Source organism: Canis lupus, chromosome 2, assembly GCF_003254725.2.
Source record: "Canis lupus dingo isolate Sandy chromosome 2, ASM325472v2, whole genome shotgun sequence".
Taxonomy (NCBI): Eukaryota; Metazoa; Chordata; class Mammalia; order Carnivora; family Canidae; genus Canis; species Canis lupus.
In genome coordinates, this window is record NC_064244.1 from 51,954,362 (window position 1) to 51,974,388 (window position 20,027).

A 20,027-nucleotide genomic window follows, 5' to 3' on the forward strand; every position below is an offset into this window, starting at 1 on the left:
GGAGCCTACTTAAGATTCTCTCTCTCTTTCCCTTTGCCTCTCTCTACCCCAGCTTACACGCATGGGCACATCTCTCTCTCTCTCTCTCTCTCACTCTCTCAAAAAAGTGTTCTATAACTTCCTGTGGGACCCTGAGAAAACCACTATATTCTTTTAGCCTCTTTTTCCTCTTCTGGAAAATGAGATTAATATTACTCATCTTACAGGTTTACACCAAGGGGTAAGTAATATTTTTTCTCTTGACAAATAAATCCTGAGGGCCTATGAGGTGTCAGACACTGATTGAGATAATCAGTGACTTACACACATACAAAAATCATGCCCTTGTGGAACCTACATTCTAATAGGGGAAGCTAGATAATGAGCAAGTCAATAAGTAGCAGGGTTGCAAACTGGGGCCTCAGAAGGAAACAGCCAGTCGCGGGTTCCTGTGAAGCAGCTTAGTTCATTTCCAGGAGTGGAAATATGTGGTGTGTGGTCTGGATTTTCCATCCTGGCATTGTAACTGCCTTACATGATTCTCAAGCCACTTGTAAACTTTTATCATACATTAAAACTAGGTGATACTTGTGCTTTCTGGGAAAAAGAAAAAGGCTGTTGCTCAGGGTGGAGAGAAGACAGCAAGAGGTTGGTAGAAGGCAAGAGCAATGGAGAGAAATGTCTGGAGGTGAAGTCCAGTAAGAGATGATGAAGGTCAGTATAGAGGACTGTGGGTGCATTTTTATTTTTATTTATTTTTATTTTTTATTTTTTTGGCAAATCTCAGACTTATCAAGAAAGGAGAAACTCATGAAGAAGAGATTGTGTGGGATGGAGCCTCAGGTCACATTTGCTAAGCATTCAAGGGAAACCCCCAAATCAGGAAATCTGGGAACCTTATGACTACCTATGTGACGTTCTGTACACATAGTAAATGATAGTGTTCCTTTGCTTCTTCCTTCTCCTTTATTTCTATAATAAAATAACAGAAAAAAATAAAAGATATGAGAATCTATTGACCTGACAAGGCACAAGGCATGGAGCTTTGAGAGATGATTTCCTACAAGGCAATACTGATGCAACATACTTATTATATACCTTTTCAAGGCTCCTCACTCCCCAGATTCTGGTCTGTCGTCACATGACAGATCCCATTGTTCTTTTCTTTACAAAGAATTGGTGCTCGAGTGGTCTTGCCTTCATTCCTTTCGAGGCTTAAGAAAATTTTCACTGGACTTCACGACCCCAGCTCAGTCCTGATGTCTAGTTTTAAATGTCTTTCCCTCGCCACACATGTGATTGAGAGATGTGTTACATTTGGTGACAGGCATGGTCTCATCTCTAACTGGTCTTGTTCCCTAAACATGTGGTGGCCTGGCTGTATGAACTCTATCCAAAGGATGCTCTGATAGACAAACCATAGAGTCAATAGGCCGAAAGCACCATTATCAGGATGGTTGTCCTGAAACAGTGTAGAGATAATCATATGTTCTTTCCTGGGGCCTCTCTTTTCTCTTTATTCTGCATTTGGACATTTCTCATCAAAGCAACAGGAGTTCATTTTTCCTCTCCTCTCTGGTATTTTTTTCTGACCTCTTTGCTTGAGAGTGACTATTTACAGGTAAGCTTGGAGATGGGAGTTTGGTTATCACTACACAATTTCATCCATTTAGCCTCCTTGTGAGGCATGCTGGAAAGATCGTAAGGTTGGTTAACATTTTGTAGATCAGTAAATACCTTGTGGGCACTTTAATTTACTTTATAGCTTTTTTCCAAGGCTGGTGAACGTCTGCAGTGGAAGAGTCAGCTCTTCCTTTAAGTGACGGAAGTAAGCCATTCTCAAGTGGAAGGAACACATATTTAAGTTTATGGCAGCTGAAGTTGGCTGAAGCTTGTTCTACTTGGAGCTTGGCAGGCCTCTCTCATATTTCTGCGTAGTCTGTGGATGAGATATCTCTTGTATTTTCCTTCACTGGGATCTTAAAAGTTAAGAATGTATTTAAAAAAAAAAAAAGAATGTATTTTTCATTTGAGACTTCAATAAAGTATGCAGCGATTATATCAACAGTGGAGCTTTGCCCCAGCCTGCAAAACCAGCAAATAGAATGTATTTACAGCATGTTTGTGTTTCACCATCATGATGCTGTGATGTGTGGGCAGCAACTTTCTTTATACAGAGATGGATTTACAGTCAAATCCCAAGAGCACATTATTTCATTCTAAACTGCCTATTCGATTGGTTTAGGCTGGAAGTCGAATTTTAATAGAAGTGGTAGTTTTGGAAATAGTTATGACTAATCATTTTGAAAATACAGGTTCCTGGTGCAAATGATCTAGTTTAAAATGGAGTTATCCCATTTATTTGGCTCAAACTCATGTCCTGAGTCCTGGGGTGGTGTAGTGGCTGATACCAATCTTTCCTTCCATCCCTCACCTTGTATGCAGCCATAGCCACAAGAACGTTGTCACAATAAATCAGAAGGAAATTTTCTTATAAGAAATGCACAAGTCTTGGGGCACCTGGCTAGCTTAGCAGTCGAGCATCTGCCTCTAGCTCAAGGCGTGACCCCGGGGTCCTGGGATCGAGTCCCGCCTCGGACTCCCTGCAGGGAGCCTGCTTCTCCCTCTGCCTGTATCTCTGCCTCTCTCTGTGTCTCTCATGAATAAATAAATAAAATCTTAAAAAAAGAAATGCACAAGTCTTCAGTGTTTGGCAGCCTCTCAAGAGAGCACTGTTTTTCAGACTTGAATTCATTTAACAAGTAATTATTAAACATATATTAAGTGCCAGATTCTGGGAAAATATTTATAGCAGTAAACCAAAAGACACATTTTCTATAGCCATGAGGCATTCTAATGCAGGAGAGTGGTATGTGGAGGATAGAAGACCATCATCAGATGATTGCATAATATGAGGTTAGCCAGGGGTAAGGGCCAAGGGAAAAAAAAAAAAAAGTTAATTTCCATAAGAATCTAACTTGTTGAAAAAGCAGATTCCTCGGTCCACCCACATTGAACTAGAGTGTTCTAAAGCTCTCTGTACCCCAAGAAAGTGTGTCCAGTGCCACTTAAAGTCCAGGGAGAAAGTCAATCTGCTGAGAGGATCCCCCTTGCTCTCTACAGCCCTGCCAGGGCAGCAGACAGACAGACTTGCCTTTGCCTTCTGCGTGGCCTCTGATACCTAGTGAGCAATCATTGGTCAAACATTTTCTACCGGCCCCGGGCACCTGCAGGTTCGGCCTGGAGCACAGTCCCCTGAGCACACATACTCTCTCACCAGGCTGCTGTAGGCAGGAGCATGCTTAAGAGGAGAAAGCAAGTGTTAGAGAAAAGCATGTGTTACCAGGGAAGGGGTCAGTTCGGTTTTCTTCCTACTAATGACCCAAATGTCCCAGACTTTGGACCTTTACCACGCCGATGATGGGGTTTCCCAAAAAGAAGACTAAACACAAACACCTCATCCCTTGATGAGAGCCTCAAATGGGAAACGTGCACACACGTGCATGTGTATGCACATCAGGAGACAGTGAGAGAGTCCGCCACGGAGCCTCTTGAAGGAAGGGTACTCGGGCAAGGTGTGCTTTCAAAATTTACATATTTACAGACAAAATGTTATCTGTAATTTCGGAGGTAATCCGTCCAGGAGGGGACCTTCACCAGCATGCCCCCAGTTACAGGTGAGAAAAGCAAGGGCCAGCAAGGTAAACAACATCCCCAAGGGCTCACAGCAGCATGACGAGGGCTGTTCCAGGCCAGGCCAGTCCAGTGTGTGGTTCCTGGCATTAGTCTTGTTACCTGTTGAGGGAAATGCTATAATGTCACTCACACAGGCTAATGCAGTGTTATCCTCTTGTCCCACCCCGGTTAACTCTGCCTCCTGTCAACCTTTCTGCACTTGGCAACCTCCCAGGAGGATTCCCTGCCCAGGTTTCTCCTCTGCCGGCCTCTTGTTCACAAGGCCTTACCCAATCCTCACATCCTTAAATAGCAGGTGACTTGTGCACATGGCCCTCCACGGAGCGCCACATTCTCTTTCCTCTTGGCCTGTCTTCTCTTTTGGTCCATTATCTCTTTTCACCTCCTTTTTTTTTTTATTTTAAAGATTTTATTCACTTATTTATGAGACATAGAGAGAGAGGCAGAGACACAGGCAGAGGGAGAAGCAGGCTCCCTGCAGGGAGCTCTATGTAGGACTCGATCCGGGACCTCAGGATCATGCCCTGAGCTGAAGGCAGATGCTCAACCAGGGAGCCACCTCCTACTTTGATTATTGTGTATCACAGAGATTGAGAACATAGACGTCACTGTCAAAGAGACTGGAGTGCAAATCCTAAGTGGCCACCAATCCATCATGTGCTCTTGCAACCAGTAACTTCCTTAAGTCTGTTTTCTGATCTGGAAAATGGGAAAATAATCATATCTGCTCCATTGGGTTATCCTGAAAGTCAGTGATTAAAAAGGAAAGCACCTAGCTTAAATCCTCCCCCATAGTATGTGCAAAAATAAACATTCGTTCTTATTTTTACTATTACTAAATAATGAATAGATGCCGGGTTGTTAGACACTTGTTAGAAAATGCATCCTTTTGAATATTTAACACCCTTGACATTGTCACCTCAAAAAATACATACAAAGCTCTTGCATATAATTGCTCGAGAGGGACTCGTGGCAGCTCCCGAGGCACCCTTTCACCTCAGTTAGGGTGCCCCAGCATAGAGTGTACCTCCACTTCCAAAAAGAATATAAGATTAAAAAAAGAATATATGATTTTTAAAGGCTGAACTCATGTCTTCCAATTTTTCTGTTTCCCATAGTACCTATAATGATACCTTGTACTTGGCAAACACTCTATAAATGTTTGAAGATGTGTTGAGGCCAAATTTTCATCCTCCACTGAATGTTGGAATGAGTCACTGGATATCTGGACTTCATTTTCTTTCCTGATGGAGGGAAAAATAAATTTTACTTTCATACTCTTAAGAGGACTGGATGTTGGCACTACTTTTGCCCAAAGCATGAGTTATCAGCCCCAAATGGGACTCTCAGTTTTCAAAGTTCTGTGGCCAGTTCCAAAAAAACAACAGGACATTCAGGCCCCCAAGCCAAATCACACTGGCTAGAAGGAGAGCATGCTCTCAGCCAGCTCCTGAACGGTAAGTGCCCTCCGTCGGTGCTGGCGACCAGACGGTGGCCTCACGCAGTGGCTTCCAGGAGATCGAGTTTGGGGCATGCTCATGGAAAGCAAGCCTGGCTTTCGCTAAATAGGCCAGACGTCGAGCCAACAATTCACCAAGAACTCCGACAATGATTAACTCCTCTTGCCGATCACCTTTGTTAATGTAGACGCACTTATGAACACATGTTCCTTTACCTGCAAGAGTTGATAAAAGGGGTGTTTGTCGAGGTGCAAATATTGTCACGTGAAACCACCTATATTTTGTGTCACTGCCTCCCTCCTTCCTTCCTTTCAGGATTTGGCTTCCCTCCCCTCCCCCGCCACCCCCCCTCCCCCAGCCTCCTCTTAATAGTTTTGGCCCCATCAAGGGGCAAGCATATACTGACTTGCCAAGAGCCCATTTCTGTTTGCTGGGCTATTGGAATTGGTTTTTGCCCCTCTTGAAGTAACTTGTGGATGAATCTTGCACCCTATCACTTAATAGGACGGATGAAAATGCAGTGAGAGTTGCTAGGGAAAATAAAAGAAAAAAGTGAGGTCTCTTTTTATAACTCACGTCAGAATGAAACCTCAGACTTCACCATTCTTGTTCCCTTTTCTTTTTTGACAGATTCTAGCTTTTGTCAGCGCCTGTGTGTCTACTTGCAGCTAAACAGGCCTGCTACCCTGTGCACACGGGTGCGAGGCAGGCTCGGGGGCAGGCGTCCACCTGTTGACCTGTTGACCTGTTGACTGACGAAGGGCAGGAGGAGCGGAGGCTGGGGAAGCCCCGAGTGGATTGGTCCGAGTGGACGGTGTGCTCTGCACACGCCTTCGGCTTAGGCAGAAGGAAGTACAAAGTCAGGTTTCAGGGGCTCACCTGGCAAGGGAGGAACTAACCAGCCAACACAGGAGTCTTCTACTGACCTCAATGTGCGGAAATGAGTAAAAGGCCAGCCTCCAGGTCCCCATGGGGCGTGCATGTGCACACGCAACGTCACATCCACACAGCCACACACTGACATACAACTGCTGCATGCACGACTTTTATTTAAAAGAAAATTCTCAAGGTCTCCGTGTTTTCATCTCCACACTCCCACCAACAAGCTCGTGCCCTCTGTCCTGGCTCTTCAGTGCTCCTGTCTGTGAGCAGAAACCCGAGGAGACCTCTGGGGCTCCAGAGTCCTTGGGAACCACATGGGCCGAGGCAGTGTTCTTGCCCTGAGTCTCCTCTCCTTCCGGCCCTCGTGCAGTCCTGCATGGACGCCAGTCCTCTATCCTGTTTCTTCCTTTCCTACTGGTTTGTAGTGACCCCAGCAGCCTGCTCTAGTCACTAGTGAGTTAAACTTTCCGCCTTCCTGCCCAACCCTACCTCTTAGTAATCTTGCTAATATATAACTTATCTTTGGAGTCAGAGATTAAAAAAAAAAAAAAAAAAAAAAAAAGACCCAATCAGTGAAACCTTGTCTTTAGAACAGAGCTTTGGCTTAATAACTAGGACCAGGAGCAACTTAGATGAAATGAGGAATGTGATTGAGGCCAAAGGCCTGGAGCCCCTACTGGGGCAATGTGAGCAGGTTTACGTGTAGGAAATCAGCCCTGTTCTGACCCCCATTAGGAGAGTTGGAGTCTCCCCTTTGCATTCTTTGAAGAGCTCTAATAAGCGACCTGAAGCTTGACCAGAAACCAACAGGACCTGGAACACCCAGCAAATCAAAATTCCATTTTTCTTGTTTCACACTATCTCCAAGTTTTTAAATATGACCTTCCCTTCCTCCAAACCATGAGAATCGAATTTTCTAAGCCACAAAATCATCAAGAGCAGGGTGGACAAAGCTACGCTGTAGCCTTGTTCTGTCCATCTTGGTACTGATACTGGGTGGCCTTCCCACCATGCTGTCCAGCTGGCTCGGGGACATGGTGTGATGGTCAGCCTGTTGTAGGTTTAGATGCAGCAACCCAGAGAATTTGGACTCAGGTACCCAGATCTCTGCTGCCTGCCTGGGAGCTCAGATGACCAGAATAGATCACTAAAGGGGAGTCACTCTCTCCCCTGCTCATTTCAAGGATTCCACAAAACAGCAGGAGCTAGATTCACACAAGGAATATATTTTCACTTTGAGAAATATGCATTCATTCATTCATTCATCCATTCTAATTGCCAATACACAAAAACCCTGAAAACAAAAATATGAGTTGAATGGAACTAATGAGGTACATGGTCATCAGATCTTAAATTCCCCAAATGATGTTGCCTTCTTTGACACAGATTCCTCAGTTGGTCAGATGTTTAATACTTGAAGAGGCCATGACAGTTTTGTTTTTTAATATCCTCAATGGTGGTACATCATTACCTTTTGAGGATGGATTTTGTTTTTTAAGGCAACAAAAAGTTATTTACACTTAAATATGAAGACTACAATTGGTCATCAAATTGATTATCGATGGCAAGCAGCTAAATGGCCCATGGTAATCCTTGCCTCCTGGTTTTTATACTCGTAGGTGATCCCTTTCTCTTGACTCAGGCTGGACTTACTTCTAAGGAATAGAATACAGCTCACTTCCAAGATCAGGTTACAAAAATTCCGTGACTTCCAACTTGCTCAACTTTTTATCTATTACTGTCTCCTTTGTTTGCTTTCTGAGGGAAGCCCCTGTCATGCTGAGAGCTGCTGAACAAGAGAGGCAAGGGTCTCCCCTCTTTAGCCGTCAGCCAGAGAGGACCAGAGCTCTGCTAACAGCCACTGTAGTGAGCCTGGAGCAGAGCTACCCGTATTCAAGCCTTGAGACTTCTCTATCCCTACCTGCACCATAATTACAGCCTTACTACAGATCCTGAGCCAGAGGATCTACATAAGCTGCACCTAGATTCCTAACCCACAGAAATTGTGAGACAAGTGTTGTTGCTATGTGTTGGGGGGAAATTCGTTACACAGCAGTGGATAAAACTGATACAGATTTGTCAGGATTAAACAAGGATGTGTCCATTGAGTGCGGAGAAGCTTTTTCTTCTGTGCCTCGGAACTGACCCCTCCAAATTAATTCTTATCCTATCTTAATCAGCATATTATCTCCTTGAGCACCTATCCTCAGTGGTACAGATCTGATGCCTCCCCTCCCCTGCCCGCCTGGGGCCTCCCACATGGACTCATGGCCTTTTCACTGCTTACATATCTGTTCGACTGTGTAGGGCATGGACCAGTGTAACATAGCTATCTCCTGGGCAGATGTAAGCAGAAATTTACCCAGTAGGGTACTTCAGGAATGCCTCTTGGGCCCTTCTATTCATCTCCTGTCTTGCTCACATGACCATCCTGTCCTGCTGTCATGGTGAGGATAAGGAAACAATGTCTAAGAACATAGTAGGTACAAGGCTAGTACCATCAAAGTAATAAGCAGACGAGTGCTGGGTGCCTGATGGAGAACTGTGTCCCAGTGATGCTAAGGCCATAAGGTAGCAGATGCTCCCTCCCCCCATATTTAAGTGAACCCCACCACCTGATCCCACCCTTGTTATCTCTACTCCTTACAACCAAACTTTTCCCCAGTCAGCCTTCTTTAGAGCTAGGTTAGAGATAGAAGGCCATTGTCATGGCTTAACAGCCATATTTAGCTTTGGTTTCCCTGCCTCTGGGAAGCTGCTCTGAAGTTCATGGCACTGTCCGGTGGCTGGAATGAGGGGGAAATGAAAAGCAAGAGAAAGAAGGGAAAATGATGCAGGGACAGAGATGAAATGAGGAAATGAAAGAGATGGAGGAGTAGGGAACAGCCAGCCACTCACTTGCCCTGACTCTGGAGCACTTTGGTTTCTCAAGGGTAGAGTTGGATCACTTCTTTTCCACCAAAGTGATGGAAAAGTCACAAGAGATATCCAATTCTACTTTTGTCATCAAGCTCTTCTTAAAGGTAGTGGCCTACTCTACGGCCTCACTACTTTTTTTGAGTAGAAAAAATAGAGACTTTTAAAAAGTGGAATCATTGTTTTCTCAACTCAAAAGAACACTGTTTAAAAAAAAAACAAAACTGTAATTTCCATGGTAATCCCCGCCTGGCAGGTCAGGAGGCCAATGCTAACTTTCTGTCTTAGGTGCTGAATTGTATATTGCTGGTTTTCTAATGATAATATAAATGGTTACTGAGCTCAAGATTTTATAGGAATAAACTAGGTTTGTGTCCTTTGTTCCTAAGAGTTGGATAGCTATGGGGAAAAGGGTGCATAAAAAATCTTCCAATGTAAATTTTCTCTTGCCTAATTTTAAGACTACTTGCCATCCAACTTTCTCTTCCTTTTCATATCACCACCATGCTTCTTATCCAGAGCCTTCCTTTCACAGCCTGGCACCAGACACATGAAAAACATCTGCTAAGCTGCTATGTACCTTAAAGGACATCTCTGAGAACCAACAAGTTGGTCTCCCTAAGCTGACAGAGACTGTTTTCTAGAAGTCAAAAAAATCCCAAGGTACCCCTGAGATGGAAGGTTTTCCTTCTTCCTGCCCCCAGGGAGTGCATGGTGATTTCCACTGAGAATCAGAGAAGTGATGTATGCCTGTTTCTCTCCTTGTGGCGATGACAAAATTCTCAATGAAGAAGAAGCTTTTCTGATTTCATCTTTCTCTTTCTTCATCAGTCTTTGGAGTCAGTAATGCTCTGTCTATAACCAGAAGTCATGTATTTAGAGTGCATTTAGGATCTCTGACTTTGCGAAGAGGGGATAGATTTTGAGCATTCCAGTGTATGTATTAGATGACTGTGAAGGTGTCTGCCTGGGGAGATACCTTTCAGTCTTCCAGAAAGGAACAGTAGTAGCATTTTAGATATTAACCTCAGGTTGACAAAGAGATTTATTGGCAAAGATCTTCAAATTGTGTCACTGTCCTACTCTTGGCAACTTTGGCAGCAATTCCCATATGGCAGTGCAGTCCAGATGACACTTGCACAACCCCTTGCCATGGGTACCCAAGGGACACATACAAGTGTGAATTCTAAGGTATAATCCCTCCCCTCCCATCAAGAAAGCATAATGTTAGTGAGTTAGGATGATGTTTATGAGAGCTGACATCTATCACTTATTTTTTTAACTTAAATATTTTCTTTATTTAAAAAATAAATCATTTACACATGTCAGTATTTTCAAGTATTCCTAGTAGCCAGTCGCCTGCCACACACATCCCAACAGATAATGGACGATATCATGGTAAGTGTGTAGGCTCTGGATGTCAGTCCTTTACTGTGGAACTTGGTCAAGTTGCTTATCCTTGGAACTTGGGTTTCTTTTGCAAAATGAAGATAATAATAATTCATAATTCATGAAGTCATTGGGGGATTGTAAAGTGCACCATTACATGTACATTTTTGGCATATTATTAACTGTTAGAAAAGAAATAATATGAGTAGTTATGGCAAAAATTTTGAAAGTGTTCCAGGCATGACTAAGAGTTCTAGAATATTGCCCACCCCGCCTATTTTCCTCTTTGACAGTGTTCTTAGTTACCTAACATCAAACACATTTGTCTACTCAGGGCTGACATATTTCAGCCCATGGGCCAAATACAGTTTACCTGTATTTGCAAATAAAGTTCATAAAACTCACTAATTTACATATTATCTGTAGCTGCTCTCTAGCTACAGTAGCAGAATTGAGTACTTATGGCAAGAGACTGGTCCTCAAAACCTAAAATGTTTACTTTCTGGTCCTTTCAAAAAAAAAAAAAATGCCAATCATTGGTCTAGCCTGCTTTAAGACACTAATGCTATACCCACTGAACCTGTGCTGTTCATAATTTGTGGAACCCACTGCAAAACAAAAACACAGTGCCCTTTAATCCAACATTCTTGAGAATCCCAAGACATATTGAATGTCTTTAATGATATGCTGCAATTAACATTAAACCAGGCACACCATTAAATCAGGCTCAGGGACTTTCTGAGTGTGGAGCCCTGTGTAACTGTCAAGGTGACATACCAGGAAGTCAGCCATGATTTTATGTTCTCTAGACTTCACTCCTTAGTATAAATTCCATTTTCATTTTCACCCCCAAAGGGCTTATGAAGCAAAATCTGGAACATAAAAGGAAAGCATTACCAAAGTTATACCGCAAAATAACTCCATAGAACACCCACACTCCCCAGAGCATTATACGGATTTGATACAATCCCTATCAAAATATCAATGACATTTTTCACAGAAATAGGACATACAGTCCTAAAATTTGTTTGGAACCTAAAAAGAGGCTTAGTAGCCAAAGCAACTTTCAGAAAGAAGGACAATGGTGGAGACATCATGCTCTCTGATTTCAAACTTTATTACAAAGCTATAGTAATAAAAACAGTATGATATAGGCATGAAAACAGACACAGAGATCATGGAAGCAGAATAGACAGCCTAGAAATAAATCCACATATTTATAGTTTATTAATTTATGACAAAGAAGCCAAAAATATACAATAGAGAAGGACAGTCTTTAAATAAATGTTGTTGGGAATCTTAGACGGCCATATGCAAAAGAGTGAAACCAGATCATTATCTTACACCATACCCCAAAATTAACTCAAAATGGATTTCAGACTTGAAGCTAAGACATGAAACCAAAAGACTCCTAGAAAAAAAGACAGGTGGTAAAGTTCTTTACAATGATTTTTTTTTTTTTAGTCTGACACCAAAAACAAAGCAACAGAAGCAAAAATAAACAAATGATACTACATCAAACTAAAAAGCTTCTGCACAACAAAGGAAACCATCAATAAAATGAAAAGGAACCTACTGAATGGGAGAAAATATTTGCAAATCATGTATATGTAATAAGGGGCCAATATCCAAAACATATAAAGAACTCATACAATTCAACAGCAAGAAAACAACCCAAACATTCTGACTTTAAAAATGGGCAGAAGATCTGAATAGACAGATTTTCAAAGAAGAAATACACATGGCCGACAGGTACATGAAGAGATGGTCTGCATCAGTGATCATCAGGTAAATGCACATCAAAACCACAATGAGGTAGCACCTCCCACCTAGTAGAATGGCTACTACTATCAAAAGGACTGGAAATAAAACAAGTGTTGGCAAAGATGTGGAGAAAAGGGACCCCTTATGCAGTTGGTAGGAATGTGAACTGGTGCAACCACTGTGAAAGACGGTATGGAGTTTCCTCAAAAAATTGAAAATAGATCTACCCTAAGACCCAGCAATTCCAGTCCTGTGTATCTATCCAAAGTAAATGGAAACACTTTAAAGATATATTTACCTCCATGTTCATCACAGCTAAACTATTTGGGAGATTTCTCAGCACTGTATTTCTTACTTTATTTTATTTTATTGGCACTTTGTATTTAACTCTGTTAGTCCTCAAAACAACCAGTTATTGTCACCATTTTACATGTGCAAAAACTGAAGGAAGAACAGAGAAGTTAGGTTACTCAAGGTTAGAGGTAATATGAGCCAAGGTTATCTGACTTCAAGAGCCCTTGGCCTTCACCACTCTTGGCGTAGGTAAGTTTATCAGATCCATTAGTGGAAAGAAAGGAAGTGAACAGAGAAGAAAATCAATCAATCAATCAATCAATCCAGATAAATGGGGTTCAGAGTTCTCTCTTAAAGTGATAACTATTCACATGAAACCTTCTTCTTCACATGATATAATGTTTACCCTCTTTATTCTTTGTATTAAATTGTTGTCTTGAATTTGCTCTCCTTTTTGGCAGTATTCTAGCCATAATACTCACTCTATCAATATTGCTTAGCTGACTCAAGGAGAGTTGTCATATTTGGTGTTTGGAGTCTGACAACTGTTAATGCATTTTTCCTTGAACAAAAAGGTGTTTGATATTTTCAACCATGTAAAACCAGAAAATAAGTCCGAAGGGCCAGAATAGCAACTCTGAGCTTATGAGAGGCCAGCATTGAAGACAGAGTAAAAATACTGAGGCTGTCTTTTTCTCATCCTTTCTATAAAATAGCGTATCTCATTCAGGTTCCTAATTTACATCCTTTTAAAAATAAAAACAATGTTTTAAAAATAAAAAAATAAAAATAATTGAAATTTGATGGGTCTTTTAAAAAGTTTGTACTCTTAAAGCACTTAAACATTGCTGTTTTGTTTTAAGAGGATTAATTTAAGGATTTAAGAGGGCTTAGTGAGTCAAGACCAGCTAGGAAGTAATTTTGCTTCTTTTCTTTGGTTACACTGATAATTGGTAAGCAAATCAGACCATCTCCCTCCTCCTGTGTCACTTATGCTATAATAACATTGGGTTGGGGGGACAGGGCAGGTAAGTCACGGGAGGATTAAAAGGAAAATAAGCCTGAGCAGATCTTCATCAGATCAATATCCCTTCTAGACTCAAGTTTTATTTCTGAGATAAGCAGGGATAACAGAGCCAGTGGTGGAGCAAAGAGCAGATTTTTCTTTTGGGCAATCCTTCTTAATCTCCCACCAGCTTTGCAAGGCCAAGAACAGTTTCAAGGTTATCTGTATACTAAGAGACCTGTTCTCTCAGTCCTTTCTCTGTTTTGTGCATCTCTAGGCCCCTGCTCTCAAACTTTAGGTTATTTATTTTTAGCCAGGTAATTTTATGTGAATTTATCAAAAGTCAAGTCAAGCTTTCATATACTGGTCTCTACAATTCATCAGGACCCTACGGTTTCCACAGCAAATGTCCTACTATCAGCTGATCCAACCCTTCTACCTTCTGAAGAAACTGGCCCTGAGATGCAGCCAGAGCTAGAGATAACATAGGAGAACCACGTACCTCGGACCAACAGTGTCCCGGCCTGTGCAGCCAGGGCGGCAGCCTGTGACACTCTCCCTGCACCATGATCTTGAGTGCATCTCTGTTCCTAGCCTCCTGGAGTCTGGCTCATTTCTCCTCTTTGTTCTCTACCCTTCCCATCTATTCTGTGAGGTCTTTGAAATCCTTCTAGTCAGTACCTTTCCTACTTTAATTCACCAGAATTGGCTTCTGCAGGTTATCACCATAAGCCTTGACCAGTACAACTGGTCGTCTAAGAAGATGGACAGTAAAAGAAAGCCCAGTAGTTTAGAGGAGGGTCATACCCTCTGAGGGAGTTGAGGGTATCTGTGCTGGTTCAATATCCCATCAAAGTTACCTGCTTCTGTGGCCAGGAGAAAGTCCTGGACTCCATGTTTTGTAATAAACAGGCCTGTCCCACCCCTCTGCTGGGCTCTCAGGCATGGACCTCAGGCCAAACAGTCAGGACCCAGCTGTCCTTACCTAGGAGATGAGAGAGTGGGAGGGTTTAAGATGGAACAGACTTGTCCCATCACATCCTCCTGAACTCGCACACACCTTCTTCCTCTCCCTTTGGTCATGGTCACTGCCACACATACACAACAACTCAGAATCAGAACATATTATCAGTAGCTAAAACTAATCGTTCATTTTCATCTTTCTTCTTCAGTAGTCGCTATGAACAAGGGTTTTATTTTTTTAAAAATTTTTAAAGATTTTTTTATTTATTCATGAGAGATACACAGAGAGAGCCAGAGACACAAGCAGAGGGAGAAGCAGGCTCCATGCAGGGAGCCCGATGTGGGACTCGATTCCGGAACCCCAAGATCACACCCTGAGTCGAAGGCAGATACTCAACTGCTGAGCCACCCAGGCGTCCCATGAGTAGGGGTTTTAAAGAAAGATAGCCTGTGTTCAAATTCCAGCCCCACTGTTCACTAGTGCTGTGATTCTCTTTAAATTCTGTGGACCTCTACATCCTAACCAGTAAAATGACGATAAAAATGGTCTCGACCTCGTAAGGATTATGAGAGTTAGAAGGGATCCACGTAAAGCCTTCAGAACAGTGACCGGTACATCATATGTGCTCATTAAACAGTAGCAGTAATCGCTGTTGTCGGTTTTAATCTACACAGGGCTTGGTACCTAGTATTTTCCCTCTGGGGATTGGGTTAAATCTCCCCATTACACGAGAGGGAAAAATATTAGGTGAGTCTTTTAGCATGCAGAGGAAATGCATATTTCTAATGTCACAACAGGATTTAACTTTACTCGGAAGCTCCAGGTAGAACGTGACTGACTGTTTTGGGAAGTGGAGTGGGTAATTACAATTCAGTCTCATTGGCAGTACGAAGGGAGGTCGCTGTTTCAGTGGCCTCACTAGGCATTTCACATGGCTGCTGGCGGCCTCTTTGTTCCAACTGCCGTGTAATATGCCACTTTGGAACCAAACAGAGATCACTGACACAGCCAAATAGATACACCTCTTTGTTCTTAACAGATGTTAGTGCATTTTAGTACAAGCAGGAGAAGTTTCAGCAGTATGTGATTTCTTTTTCTCTTTTTTCTTTCCTTTTTTTTTTTTTTTTTTTGAGATATGTGATTTCTGAGAGTGAAGTGGATAATTTCTAGAATTGCTGGCTTGGGAACTGAAATCTGCTGAGTAATCACATGACCTCAGGCAAGGGAACTATTTTGACCACTCAAAGAGAAGTGGTTTAGAAATCAAATTTTATTGTAGAATCTTTAAAAAGTACTACCTGATGCCTTTTGCCATTTGAACAATCCTATATCACATGATGACCCCACTACCCTGGGTTGGAGGTTTTCCTTTCTGGGAAATCTGGACCTACAGTTATAGCACTATGGTCAGGGAACCCTGTGACCCTGTGTGTGTCATGGGAAATGTACACGGGTTTCCTGGCAGATTTCCCCTGTGAACAAAAACAGAAATCCACCAAGAGGACTAGGAAGTTAGATCTATGACCCACAAAGGGGAAGACTGAGCCTGAGATCTGTGTGTGAACAGGTGACATGACACAAGTGGAAAGAAATGTCTGGCCAGGGAAGCCAGAGCCAATAGTTTGAGTCTTGGCTTCAATATTCACCAATTGTATGACTTCAAGCAAATAGTTGAATATCTTTATTTTTCCTCATCTGTAAAATGGGAATAAAAATAATATTATTTATCTCACAAGGCTATTGCATGAATTAGTTAATATAGGTAATGTGCTTAGAACAATGCCTAGCACACAGTAACTCCTTACAATGTTAGCTATAATTATCAGTATCTTCATTATGACTATGTTGAATGCTTTGCTACGTGTAAAGAAATGTACAAACTGAAGGCATGGTACTCGATTGATCCGTATGTCGTTTTGCTAAGGTTACCATGACAAAGTGCCACAGACTGCCTGGCTTAAATGACAAGATTTCTTTTCTGGAGGCTGGAAGTCTGAGATCATAGGTTGGTAGGGTTGACTTCTACTGGGCTTTCTCTTTTGAGTTTGTAGATGGCTGTCCTCTCCCCATGCTCTCATGGGGTCTTTCCTCTGTATCTGTGCCCTAATCTCTTTTTATAAGGACACTGGTAATACTGGATTGAGCCCACCCTAATGACCTCATTTAACCTAAATTACATCTTCAAAGATCCTATCTCCACGTAAAGTCACATTCTGAGATACTGGGGCTTGTGATTGCAACCTATACATTTTGGAAGGGAGACACAGTTCAGATTGTCAGTTTGGTTAAGCTGGAACTTTGTTCTCCTTATCTAAATGGTTCCTGGTTAAAATTGACCAAAAGAGGTACTTGTCTAGAAGAGAAGGAGTAGTCACCACTCTCTGGAGGTCACAGTAGTTGCTAAAAATGACAGACAGATAGGGAGATGCCAGTGAGATCCAGCATATCCTGGCTCTTCTCTGCTCTCCAGTGTTTCTTCCCGATTGCTGACCCTACTGGCTAACAAGGGATCCAAGCCCTCATCAGATATGAGGCTGAAGACCCTCAGACTTTTCCCATTCCCTTCATGATTTCACTTCAGTATTTAGACTTGGCTTGGCTTCTAGTTTTGACTAGCTGTTAAATCCTCTGATCTTTTTTTTTTAATTTTTATTTATTTATGATAGTCACAGAGAGAGAGAGAGAGAGAGAGAGAGAGAGGCAGAGGGAGAAGCAGGCTCCATGCCCCGGGAGCCCGACGTGGGATTCGATCCCGGGTCTCCAGGATCGCGCCCTGGGCCAAAGGCAGGTGCTAAACCGCTGCGCCAACCAGGGATCCCTGATCTTCTATTTCCACTGGCCTCCCACAATTGTGTCAAGTCTAGTTACAAAATAAAACTCTTATTCTATAATACTTAGAGTGACTCCACTTGCATGAGTGAACCCTGACCTAAACAGGAATAATAATAATTATTATTATTGACAACTAACACTGTACCAGAAGGGAGACTGCATACAGTTGAAGTTCTAATTATCTCAAGCTTGAGCTCCTTCAAAAGTCCTCTGAACTAGTCTGTTAAGACTAGTTCCATCTTTCCTGGCTCCAACATGTCCCACAAATGGCTGCCAGATAAAATGTCTTGAACCATATTTTTTTTAAGTAGGCTCCACACCCAGTGGGGCTTGAATTCACAACCCTGAGGTTGAGTCGCATGCTCTACCGACTGAGCCAGCCAGGAGCCCCTTGAACCATATTTATGTCCTCAAGTGACAGTCAAGTGAAGGCCCCAGATGACAGCTGAGTAGCAGGCCTAGAAAACAACAGGTTCAGATTAGAGCCAAAAGAGAAGGGTTTCCAGAAGGAGGTCTCCAGGAAAATAAAAAAGGGAATAGATGCAAAGTATGGGAAATATTAAGAGGGTGGTTTACAATGCTTTTGGGTCACTGGGATAAAAATAGCAATGGGGCATGGAAAATTAAGTAAATGTTTTTTAAAAAGTAATTATTAATTCTAGGGAATACAAAAAAATCATACAAGAAAAAAATACTCAAATTACAGTGCTGTACTCAAAGGTGGAAACCATAGAGGCATAATCGTGTAATATAAGTACATACAATGTTATGACTATTTATTTAACATTAGGTTGTGAAGTAAGCATATGGGGAAAATGAGAAAGGGAATAGTATAGCAGAGAAGGGGCCATAGGGGATCATGTTGAAGGCTTTGCCATGGCACCCTATGTATTCAGCTCCTTAAGGAAGTCAGAGTCAACGGGGTGCTGAGAATGGAGTCATAACCACAGGGCATCTGGGACAGAGAGTTTCAAGGAGATACAAGAATAAGTTTGTATGCTTCGGGACTGATCCAAGAGTGGGAGAGCTGAGAGCAAAAGAGGAGGTAACAGAGAAGGATATTTGAGAGGACAAAGGAGATGGATTCAGAGCCCAGATGGAGGATCTGGGCATTACTAGAAGCAGGCATGTGCCCTTCATTATATCAGATGTGAAGAAAAAACCAGATCCAGCTGCAGGAACGTTTGTATACGTAGGTCGAGGAGATGAGAGTTCTTCCTTCCTTTTACTTCATCTCTGCCTTCACTTCTTTAAGTAGGAAGTCCCAAATCATTTTCCTAGAACTGTCTCCTGTCCTAGGTTTTGGGGAAGTCAAAAAAGAGTAGAGAAAGCTGGTCTGAGAGGAGGAGATTTTAAATCAAGACCCAGATGAACGAACTTGTTGGAGTCACACAGCTAATTAGTGACAAAGCTAGGACCAGAATCCAACTGGCTCCTAGCCTAGTACTCTTTCACGACCAAATTACCATGTAATATTGAACAGATGGGAACGATTAAGGTTTAGGACCATTATAAAGACTAACATGACCCGAATTACATGAAATAAGGAACCAAGTAGAAATACATTGGAGAGATTTAAGCCTCACTTAGCGGGAAGAAGTAATTTTGCCCACTGTGAGCCCATGATTAGATTAGGGTGGATTGAACTGAATTTTAAACTTTTAGAAGGTACTGCCATCGTTGTTATCTAACCCAGCTGGGCTAGGGGAAGCCCTGGCTGCATGAAGTGGCTTCATGGAGGACTGGGAGAGGACTGAGATCAATGTCAGCCCATAATATTTACCAGCATGAACCCAGATTAACTCTTTAAATTACACAAGCCCACTGGCCATCTTCACTCTATTCCATTCAGAAGCACTAATTAATTATGCTGGAAAGTAGAAAGTGCTTGAAAATAGCTAGTATTGTTTCATCTCCATACCTGTGGGGCCTTGGTAACTTCAGTTGGGAGAGGCTCTTCTGCAAAACGTTCTTTCTGTAGACTTTTCTTTCGTGCCATTTGTGTGGCTCTTGTTCCATGTGTAGCAAATGTCTTTTATTATTATGTATTTGAATTTTCAACCTGTCTTGGACCATCGTGTTCGTTTTGATTGACATTTGGTTACCTGTCATGCAAGTCTTACTCTCCCTTCAACATTATTTAATATGATAGCTGTCAAATTATGAATGCTGGCCTTGGTCAGGCAGGTTGATCTCACTAGTATGTACGTAACGTTGGGGAGGGAGGCAATTTGGTTAATGCTCACTCTGACAAGTCATCATCAGGTTGTGCTAACTCCTAGTCCCGTTTGTCACTAAAAGCCTTCTTATTTGATACTCAGTGTTTATAATCAATAACGATTCCTAAATATTCAACCACATGTTTACTTTCTCCCCTCCAGTTGAACTGCAATTCCCCCCACCTTCCAGTCCAGTGCTATTTTATATCCCATGTTTAGGACAGAGCTCCTGACCAGGCGAAACATGGAAAAAGCTCCTGAGTTACCAGATGGCCCCAGGCACCAGAAGGAAAATACCCCAACTGCCAACATCCATTTCTATTAGATTAATATTCTGCTAAATCCTCCTAATCTTACCTCAGACTAGATAAATACAGTTTACAGTGACTACCAGATGTCACTCTCACCTCACAGAGAGGCTCTGGAGCATCTGGGGGCAAATAACACAATGGATGCTATGGCCCCACTCACCTCCCCCAGCAGGGGGTGTAACTTTTGTAGGGGGTAGTGAAAGGATTCTAAGTGCAGAAGCCTGTGACCACCCTATCTAAAGAAAATGCCCTCCTTTCCTTTCCTTTCCGTGTCATCTCGTGTCACAACATCCTGTGCATTTTCTTCATTGCACT

The 20,027-nt window shown here is 42.3% G+C and overlaps 1 long non-coding RNA gene across 4 annotated transcripts in view; it reads right to left on the reverse strand.

Annotated features, from left to right (window-relative positions):
• Positions 1 to 358: 358 nt before the first annotated feature.
• The window catches only part of LOC112660201 (uncharacterized), a 53,256-nt gene continuing 33,587 nt past the window's right edge, over positions 359 to 20,027 (reverse strand). For 2 of the 4 annotated variants that reach the window (XR_004814100.2, XR_004814097.2), the window contains 3 exons: positions 11,100 to 11,194; positions 4,809 to 4,919; positions 361 to 1,958 (listed from right to left, as the gene is read on the reverse strand). This is a non-coding gene — a long non-coding RNA (uncharacterized LOC112660201). The other 2 variants (XR_007406879.1, XR_007406878.1) reach the window with 2 other exon arrangements.